We start from the raw sequence: 10,676 nt of genomic DNA, 5'->3' as shown, positions 1-10,676 counted from the left end.
CAGAACAACTCAAAAGATAAAGAAGTATCGTTAATTTCTTCATGCTCGTTCCAATCTCGAAGTACCATTTGTACAAAAAAGAATCCCCTTCCTTACATGATTTCTTCTTCATATAGATAGATACAGGATCTATGGGGCAATTACTTAGAAGTATATTTTGTGCCACATCCCTTTCTATCTGATAGAAAAGGATCCCATGATCCTGAACCGATCTTACCTGGGATCGCAAATCCCAAGTTTGTCTATGAAGAGCGGATCTAATTGTATTAGTGTCTAGAATGGATTTCTTCTGTGTAATACTAATGGATAGGGCCTCATTGGTAAGTGCTACAAGATCTCGTGCATTGGGGCCCATGGTTATGGCCCCGAATCCATTAGTATGGAACATTTTATTTTCCAAGTGAAATCCCCTAGTATATGAAAGAGTGAAAAAGTGCTTTCGTTGTTGTGGAATAAGAAGCCTCCGTATCTTAATGCATGTATTTAATTTATTCGGAGCTATTAGAGCGGGATCCACTTTTTGGGGAATATGAGTCGAAGCAATAACAAGGATATTTCTAGTGGAGTATCTTTCACAATCCCTGGAGAGATAATTCACTAATAGACCGAGGGATAAGTAATTCGACTCATTCACATACAGATCATGAATGTTTGGAATCTATACTATGCAAGGAGACATTTCTTTTGCTAATTCGAATTGAAGGGTGATATCAAATCGGTCTTTTTTCGGCGTCATATACATAGTTAGCGCATTCGTCATAGTTAGCATCTCTGTATCAAGGTCATCATCGATATCGTCACTAGCATCAATCTCGATATTGTCACTACCATCAATATCATCAATAAGATAACATTTAGGCTTGTCATCCAGGAACTTGTTCGGAAATACCGTAATGAAAGGAACATAAGAGTTTGTCGCTAGGTATTTGACCAAATAGGATCGTCCAGTTCCTATAGAACCTATCACTAAAATACCCCTAGACGGGGATAGGGCTAAGCGGAGAGAAAAGGGTTTTCCATGAGATGGGAAATGAAAACTGTTAGCCCCACACGAGGTTTGTGAATAAGTGATTGTCTGATAATGAGCAAGGAATATCCGTCTTTCTGCTAAACAGGATCTATTGAACTCATAATTCATTAGATTTTTTTTATGAATGTCAACTAGGTATCGTAAGTAAATTGATCCCGGTTGTTCAACTATTTGATAACCAGAGTCATTCTTTGATAAATGATCACTATGAGTCAGACTCAATAGAATTTGATCAATCCTTTTTTTTGTCGTTAAGGTGGAGAACTGAACCAAGAATTCTCTTTCTTCATCATCAATCGAATCACTGTTCGCGACCCAGGATTCTATTTTATCATCAATCCAATCAACGTTCACGTTTTTTCTTTTTCTTATCAATGAATAGATCTCTTTACTTGTACGACTTAGATATCTCGTATTTCTCGAACAAGTGATTCGATTAATGGGATTTGGTATGATACTTATGATATCGATGAGATTGATATTCAAATATTTCTTCTTAGAACGTATTGATTTGACCCCATAAGTGGGACCACCACCCAATAACATGTTGCCACCAGAAGCAGAACCCCGTATTTCTTCTAGAGAATCTCCTAATTGTTCCAGAGAAACTAGAAAGAGATTCTTTAACCAGAAAGAGTTCAGTTCAGATGTAGGATACCTATCCAGAAGTTTTCGCAACTCAATCATGTATGATGGAATCATCAAAGATTTGATCTTTTCGAACTCTGTCTGTAACTCACTAGAGGCCCGGGAAACAAAGAGAAGATGTGTACGAACGAGATATCCAGCAACAAGAAGAAGCAAAAGGATTGAATAGAGGAACTCCCGAGCATTTGGTGATCTCAGATGTATCCATATCAATGGAACGGGTGACTCATTATTTCGATGAATCATTTCTTCGGACGGAAGAAGATTATGTAAACACTTACTCGAAATCTCACTTATCGGATTCCATTGTGGAAGAATCGCCCACAATTTTTTCTGAGGAATTGGCCATGATGTATCTGATCCATGCATAATATCATGAAAAACGGATACAAATTTTTGACTGCTACTTAGTATCGGCAATAGGTCTGAAAAAGTATCTAAAAGGGTGAAATTTATATATTTGCACCCTGCCGAAGTAAGGAACCATGGCATATATGTTTGTAACAGATTCCATTTTGAGAGATTTGAAAAAGAACTATCTCGTTAAAGGGTTCTATACATCTGCCATTTCTCAACGCATTTCTTTAGACAAAGACTCCGTTTTTTCCTCTTTTCGGATGGTAAATATTTATCAGAACATGGAGTGTGAATCAAACCCATGTTTGAATTGAAATTGAGATACTGATGCAAGTTCTTCCCTTCTGAATCAGAGAGATTCATATCTGAAAGAGGTTGACAATAAGTTCTTTGAAAATTGACTATTTGTCCCTCTGTTAGAGGTGTTCCAGAAATGTCTGGGATCGAGTAAATAGCTCTACGAACGAATGGATCGAATCGAATTGGAAAATGGAAAGATTTGTACAAGTTATACCTTTCGTCACCAATTTGTGGAAAATCGTTAGGTATGAATATGTTAAACACCTGTGACTCGATTGATGAAATAGTATCTCTCTCCAAAAAAACATGTTTTTTTGGACCGTCCTTGATTCCGACCCTTAGATCAAGAAAAATTAGGATGGTTTCTCCAACCAGGGTTGTAAGTCTCTGAGTATGGGTCAAACTTTTGTCGGTTCTCAAACCTAGCATTGTTATAGACAACATGGGCTTGCTCTTCACTAATCCGACCTTCCCAAAACGAGTTATTGGGTTCTACTCCACAACTAGACACTTGAGAGGCTCTAAACCTATCATCAGGTTCAACAAGAGACCTATGTTTAGGATGATTCAATTCCAAAGCTTTTAACCTTCTAGGCAAAGCAACAAACTTAGCATCATACCCGAATCTTGTATCTACCACATTGGTGCTGCTTCTATTGACCAAGAGTCTTTTGGGGGGTTCAACACAAGACCCCCACTGTTGGGATTTTTCAGCGACAACTCATAAGAAGGTAGAAGCATCATCAACACTTTTACTAGTGAACTCACCAGCGCACATAGAATCAACCATGGCTTTGGTTGAATAGTCTAAACCATCATAAATAATCTCTACTAGTTTCATCTTATCAAATCCATGGTGAGGACACTGGGATATGAGATCATTGAATCTCTCTAAAAACCTATAAAGAAACTCTCCCTCTTGTTGCATACTAGCACTAATTTTCTGCCTAATAGACGCAGTTTTATGCTTAGGGTAGAATTTCATATAGAAAGCAGCAATAAGTTCCTGCCATGTTTCGATGGATTCAGATGGTAGGTTGTTCATCCAGGTCTTGGCTTTATCTCTCAGGGATAAGGGAAACATCTTAAGTTTCAAGACTTCATCAGTAAGGTCTTTTATTCTAATTGTCCCACAAATTTCCTCAAAGTCCCTAATATGAAAATAAGGGTTCTCATCATCTTTCCCTAAGAATATAGGGATCATCTGAAGACTACTAGGTTTTATCTCGAAATTAGCCGTAGTGGCTGGAAATTTAATGCACGAAGCTCGGGTGGACCTAGTTGGGAACATGTAATCTTTCAAAGTTGCCATCGCTGGCACAACTGAAGTACTAGGGGTATTTTCCTCACGAAGAGACAGATTCTCAAAACTTTCCAAAAACATGGCTCTTAAAAGAAGAGTCTTCGAGCTCCCTGCTTCCACAAGAAGAACTACTAGGTTTTTCACTAATCAATCGACCTAGAGTGTTTCTTTTCCAAGCCCGCTCTTTAATAACTTTTGGCATACACTAGAAAAACAAAAGAAAAAGAAAAAAAATCCTAAAAGGAAGGGAAGTTATATGCAAACACAAACAAGGCTGACTCCACCACAACAAACCTATTGATTTCTAGCAAACAAAAAGCATGATGGCTCCACTTAGATTGTTTCTAGACCAGCTTCTAATCCTTCGCAAGGGAATTCCTTGAAATTTAAGCAAACCCCTCTGGAATCAATCCGAGTTAAAGTAAGTTGAATCGAGACGAGGGAAGCTCAGTGGAGCTTTGATACCCAAGGCCTAACCGGCGTTACAAGGCGGTGTATTCAACTCACAGAAACCATCATGAACTTTGAAGCATGCTTAAAAGAGTAACCAATATTTTTCGAATGACTTTCCTATTAAGCTCGTTACCCTATAGGTCTCGTTCTAGTCACATTTTAGGCTTAGGTTCGCGTTTGGTTTCATTTTCCTAAGGCGGGCAAGAAGGGAACGATGATGAAATCCGAACCCTTATCTTGTATGGCCAGTCCTTTCCCTTTACTAGGAAATTAAAGCAGCCGTTTTCAAATCCTCAGCATATATGCAAACGAAGGAATACAGTAACTCGAGACTGGGGATTCGCGAGTGTTTCAACAAACTTACCTCCCGTACCATACGGGGGATGAACCGGTGAAGTCGACTCGGGCCACGAATCCTATGTCATGTACGAACCCGAGGGGCCGAGGTGATATCCTAATCGCCGTCCTTCTCTGCAAACAATTGATATTTAAACTACCCTTCCGTAGGGTAAAACAAATAAAGTCCCAAAGTCCACAGTCCAAAAATAAAGTGCAAAAGAAAAAGATAATCTAAAAAAAAAAATTCTAAATTTTTTTTGTCTCTCTCTCTCTTTTTTTTTAATTAATTTTTATTCTTCTTTTCTTTCGCTCCTTTCGCTTTCCTTTTACTCCAAAATCTGTAACGAAAAGACAAAAACCCAAAAACGTAAAGAAGAACAAATAAAATAAAAATGAAAAACAAATAAAAACCTAAAAAAAATAATCTACAAACTCTAGCCTAAAGACAAGTCCGCGTCGGCGGCGCCAAAAATTGATGTGATTTCAAGTTGTTTTGTAGTAGTAGGTTCGTTGAGACTTGTGAAAGCAATAGATTTTAGACTTAATTTTAAAGCAAAGAAAATAAAGCAAATAAATGTTGATATGTTGTGAAAATTATGGAGAGGCTGGAGCTAGGATTTCACCATTCATCAATACTTATGTGGTTTTAAATTAATTTATATCATGCAATTTAAACAATTGATTCGATTCTAAAGTATTGCCATAATCAGATTCCCAAAATATCAACTGTTAGTCGCAATTATAACGCATCAAGAGTCTAAAACTAAGCATGCATCATCAACAGAAAACACATTTGATTAATAAGAATCATTTAATTTATTTTTTTATCAATGCAATTAATCATATAAAAATATTGCATAAATTTATAAAATAAATATTACCACATAATTCTTGAGAGAATTGCTTCCTCCGTCGCCCCAAGGATTGGGTTTAGCTCATCATTAGGAAAACACGCTCAAAATTCATTTTTTATTGCTCAAAGGTGGTGTACAAATGAAATGGGAGAAACAATGATAAAACCGGGTTTGTAACAGTTATATGTGTTACAAACTGTAAAGAACGATAGAACAGTACTGTCGCTGATTCTCGACCCACGCCTGTGTGTCGTTTCCACGGTTGAAAAACGACAGTCTTGGATGGTTTGTTCTTCGTGTTCTTCAGATGAGCAGGAGCAGAAAAGTATTTCTGGTGGTTCTGATTATCGCCTTTGTCTTCTCCAAAACTCTCTCAAACTCTTAGTAACCATTCTATGACCTCCGAACAGTGTTTATATACTCAACATGGCCTAAGAATCGCTGTAATAACTCCAGGATAATTCTCAATAACTCTGCCAGACACGGGAAAATATTCTTTACCTTTTCTGCTCCTGCACGCGTTATAAAGCTGCAAATTCTCCTTATTTATCTCTGTCATGACCCAAATGGTTGTTAAAATCTTCCTAGCATGGGCAGAACTCTCTCCAACTCATGCAAATCCCGTTACTATCTCAACTGCACACGTACTCCCATGTTTTCTTCCCAATGATTATCCAGCCCAAGTAAACTCATTTGAACACCCATACCAACATTGTTTGGAAATATCACGTTCATCCCAATCGAAATCAGCCGTTGAATCACACTATAACCCTTTGAATTCTTGAATCCTAATCTGTCAGGGAAGAACCAAATTTTCCCGCCAGTTCTTGAGTTCAAATGAAGAAGAAGGGTGTCCCCTAACCAGAGTGGGGGTGCCGATAGAAAATGGGTGTTGTGGATGAATTTGGGCTACACATAGCCATGGGTGCTCCTTAGCCAAATCTGAGGTCTGTATAACAAATGTCTTCCGGGGTGCCCCGAGCAACGTTTTGAGCTGAATTTTCCAAAAATGTTTATTTCCCAAAAATACCTACAAATACAAAAAACACCATAATAAGTACGAAATCGAGTACCAACAATACAGAAAATTGAGGACAACTTAGACACAAAAATGTGTCTATCATTGACCCGGTACATAGCTGGTCATATCATAAGAGGGAGAGAGAAAAAGACCCGCTACATAGCTGGTCATATCAGAAAAAAATTTGTCTAGACCCGCTACACAGCTGGTCATAATAAGAAAATACATAAAAATAAACCCGCTTAACAGCTGGTCATAACCTAACAAACATAGTCTCTTTTTTTTAAAAGACCCGCTAAACAACTGATCATAAAATAAAAATATGAAAGGTTAACCACTCCCCCACACTTGATTCTAACATTGTCCTCAATGTTCCAAACAGTGCAACCTAGAATGGGATGCAAAAAATATTAGTAGGAGAAACAAATGTAAATCAAAGAGAGGCGATTAGAAGATTTCACTTGACTGACTCAAGAAAAGTATCATTCTCAGTAACACACATCAAAAGATAGTAATAACAAAGAACAATGAAAATCAAATCAAATAAAAAAAGACTAAAGAAAAAGTAAACAACAAAATAAATAAATAATAAAAACTACCTACCAGATATGTATAGAAACGGATCCCCAAAAATCAACAGCCTGAAAATTTAGGGATCAACCCAAAATACAGTATTTACAAACGACAACTTCACAATTATGTTATGAAAATATGGGGATACTGAAACTGTTAGAAATAGAGGATTACCCTCAAACCTAGTTTTTACAACACAAGGAAGTGTGTAAAGAACATAATATGGGGATACTATTGGGACTGGGAAATTGTCAATTGGCTCATGCACAGTATCAGAAACAGGCAAGTCCTCTGGGTATTTGGATGCAAAGTGATCCAACAAAATTTTAGAAGCATACAATTCTAACTCTAAATTAGGTAACTTTTGGAAGTCTAGGGGTCTAGAAACAACCTCTAAGTCAGGTGAATGATCTTGCGAGATAGGTCATCTATGGAATTAGGAAAATCATCTACACAATTATCCACAGGGTCATCTATATGTTCTGTCTGGAAGAAAGAGTCATTACAAGACTGACCATCATCATATAATTTTTGGCATTCCAGAACTCTCAATTTTTGTTCCAAACTAAGTGGTGTGTGTTTGTAATACTTCTCATATATAGTTAGAGGTGATTCTTCACTTACCATTTGTGGAGTAAAAACTCCATTCCGTTGCCTAATGCCCATGCATATATTCACCTAGCGTCATCTCAGATGAGGTTGCCAGATAATTTGAATTTTTGCGCTTATATTATGTCATTGTCATCTTAGGTGACGTCTCCTGAGAAAGAGTCAACATCCTCAAAAAGTCCCTGAAAAGAAATACAAAAAGAAACGCATAAAAAGGAAAAAAAAAATCTAAAAGAAAATGAAAATACTGTACAAAATAAACCTAATAATTAATCTAAAAACAAGTCTGCGTCGGCGACACCAAAAATTGGTGAAATTTTAGATAGTGGTAAATAGGTTGTCATTCACTCGGACTTGATGAGATTGAATTTAAAGATTTAATAAAAATAATAAATATAATATAAACAAAAGCAAGAGTTACTGGGACTAGGATTCCACCGAATTCATAGCATAAGATTCAATTATTTATTCTCTACAATTATCTCTCAATAAATAAAATCACACCGACTCTCATTTTTCCAAAGTAGATTCTCAAAATATTATTTATAAATCGTAAGCATGGGACATCAAACATTTAAGCAAGCATGACTCATAAAATAAAATAATAACTAATTAATTAAAATCATAATTCTATTTTAATTAGTGGAAAAGTCATATAGAGAATAAAATAATTTTACCCATGTATGAAATTCAGATTCATCCGTCGACCCAGTGTAGGGGTCTAGCTCCACATCATAAAAACACCCCCAAAAATATAACTCATAGCTCAAATAGTGTTTTTATTGAAGAAATAAGATAAAACAGAGATTCGTTACACTTTTTCGATGTCACACAACACACTGTTACAATAGCTGTTGTAAACTGAAGCTATTTGTCATAAATGGACTGTTACAAAGATCTGAAAATTAAGACGCTAGGATGTTGGAAAAAATAAGACACTAGAAATAACAACTGCAGTTTGCAGTGTTATGTTCTTCGTGGCGTCTTCCTTCAGGTGATGGTTCACTCTGCAACTTCCTATTTTACGCTCAGTCACTGCCCCAAACTCTCCATTTTTCCTATGACTCGAAAGTACCCTATTTATACACCACAACAACCACCAAATATTCGATAATAACTCCCAAATCTTTTTTTCTTTAATGCTTCCAAGATACGGAATAATTCCTTTTTCTTCTCTTCTTTACGCTTAAATGAGCTTAAAATATCTCTTCATCAATAGAATAGAGTCCTCAGCTAATATCTTTCCTTAACCGCGTGTATCTTCCTAAAATAACACCAGCACGAAAATATTACATCCCTGTTTTAGCTTCTCAAGCATCTGCATCATTCAACCAACTTCTAAACACACTGATGACTCATCTCAGGCCGCGTAAAACACTCTTCCAGCTTCCAATCACACGCATACAACTCGGGAAAACACGATACTTCCTTCCCCTTTTTAACCAAGACTCGATGTTCTAGCCCAATTGGATCAAAACCATTAACCATAGAATCCCTATTTATCCCAAAAAGGTCAATCAAAATAAAATCCAACGATTGAATATCCTTTAAACATCTTCTAATTCCAAACCCTTATCTTGATAATGATGTTCTCTCGATTGGTGATTAACCAACCAATTTTAATAGGATCAAACACCATATTCAACCTTGTTTGGACCCAAAGAATAAACCCAATTGATTTCATAACTTTAGTCTCACTAAATCTCGTTGAATTCTCGAACCCTAATTCTGCTGGTTCAAAACCAATTTTTCCCGAAAATTAAAAGGTTGAAGATGAGGTCGCCCCTTATTCAGAGTGCTTGGGTACCGATAGTAATTAGTGTACCCCTTGTCAAATGAGATACCCCTTATCCAAAATTGGGAGTCCGAATAAAACGTGTCCTCCGGGTGCGAAAATCAACTTTTCGAGCAACATTTTCCACAAGAGCTTATTTCGTTGAAAAGACTTAAAACAAGATTATTAGTGATAAAATGAGTCCCAGCTAATGTATTTATGGGTGAAAATGTGTTGCACTTTCGTGCTTATCAGTTTCCTAAAGGTTTGTTTTTTACCTATTATGATCTCTTCAAGTATGTTTTTTACATGATTCCTGACAAAAGATGCAACTTACCACCATACAGTTTCCGGAGTGGAGATGTATTTTTTAGAGCATAGCTTGGTTGAACCCACCAGGCGTTGGTATGTCAAGTTTGGTTGTCATATTTTAGTGAATCAAAACTCATTTTAAGATTCGCTTGATTATGTACTAGAGTCAACTTTGTATAGATTTGCTTGAAAGTATTAGGATATGAGACATTACCAGTATTGCGAAGACTTGAAGAAGTGAAGAAGTGAGAAGATACAACGACAACATCATCCCACTTGAGGTTAGTGATATTTGACTTGAACTGTTTCATTCCCTAACGTATCTTTCAAGTCATGCATATTGAAAATGAAACTGCGAAGCATGAACACTCTAGATAAACATAGTATTAAGGAATACAATATGAAGTTTATTGCTTAACCATTAAACTTTGTAGATAAGACATCAACATGATCCTTTAAATGCTATTGTGATTATGTATGGGTACGAGGTGAGGATTTCATCATAGGAAACAATGTTTTTACATGTGTTTTAAGGAAGTAAGTTTATAAACTTGTTTATGAATCGAAAAGGAAATCGCCATGCGTTATTGGGATTGTTATTCATTGTATATCTTGTGAACATCTAATATGTGTGATTTAGTATAATCGCTCACGACTTGTTTGTGTTCTTGGTAAAACTATTCACAAAGGCCTGACTTATGTATTGGTATGACTTTTATTAGTGAAATCGATCTTAAGTAATCACCTGAGATGGTATGATCGAGTTTGTGATTTGTTGAACCGAATCTGGGTAAAGGTGAACCGATCCTATGAAGAGGTGCAACACATCACAGAGGGGAATCGATCCTTGTATGAGGTGCAACAAGTTTGTAGCAGAAAGGGGAACCGATCCTATAGACATGTGCAACACGTTTTTAGCCAAAGGGGAACCGATCCTATGGACATGTGCAACACATATACGTTAGATACCATATATATGTGGGGAACCGATCCTAGTACCTAGTCAACCGAATTTTGGAAAGCTAGTGTGACTATGCACAATACTCACATGGAGGTAGAACCGAAACTTGCTTTGGTAAAACCGTTAAACTCATGATTTGTGA

Source organism: Papaver somniferum, chromosome 6 (genome assembly GCF_003573695.1).
Source record: "Papaver somniferum cultivar HN1 chromosome 6, ASM357369v1, whole genome shotgun sequence".
Classification (NCBI taxonomy): Eukaryota; Viridiplantae; Streptophyta; class Magnoliopsida; order Ranunculales; family Papaveraceae; genus Papaver; species Papaver somniferum.
The sequence above is the reverse complement of the archived record's forward strand: the minus strand, read 5'-3'. Positions refer to the sequence as shown.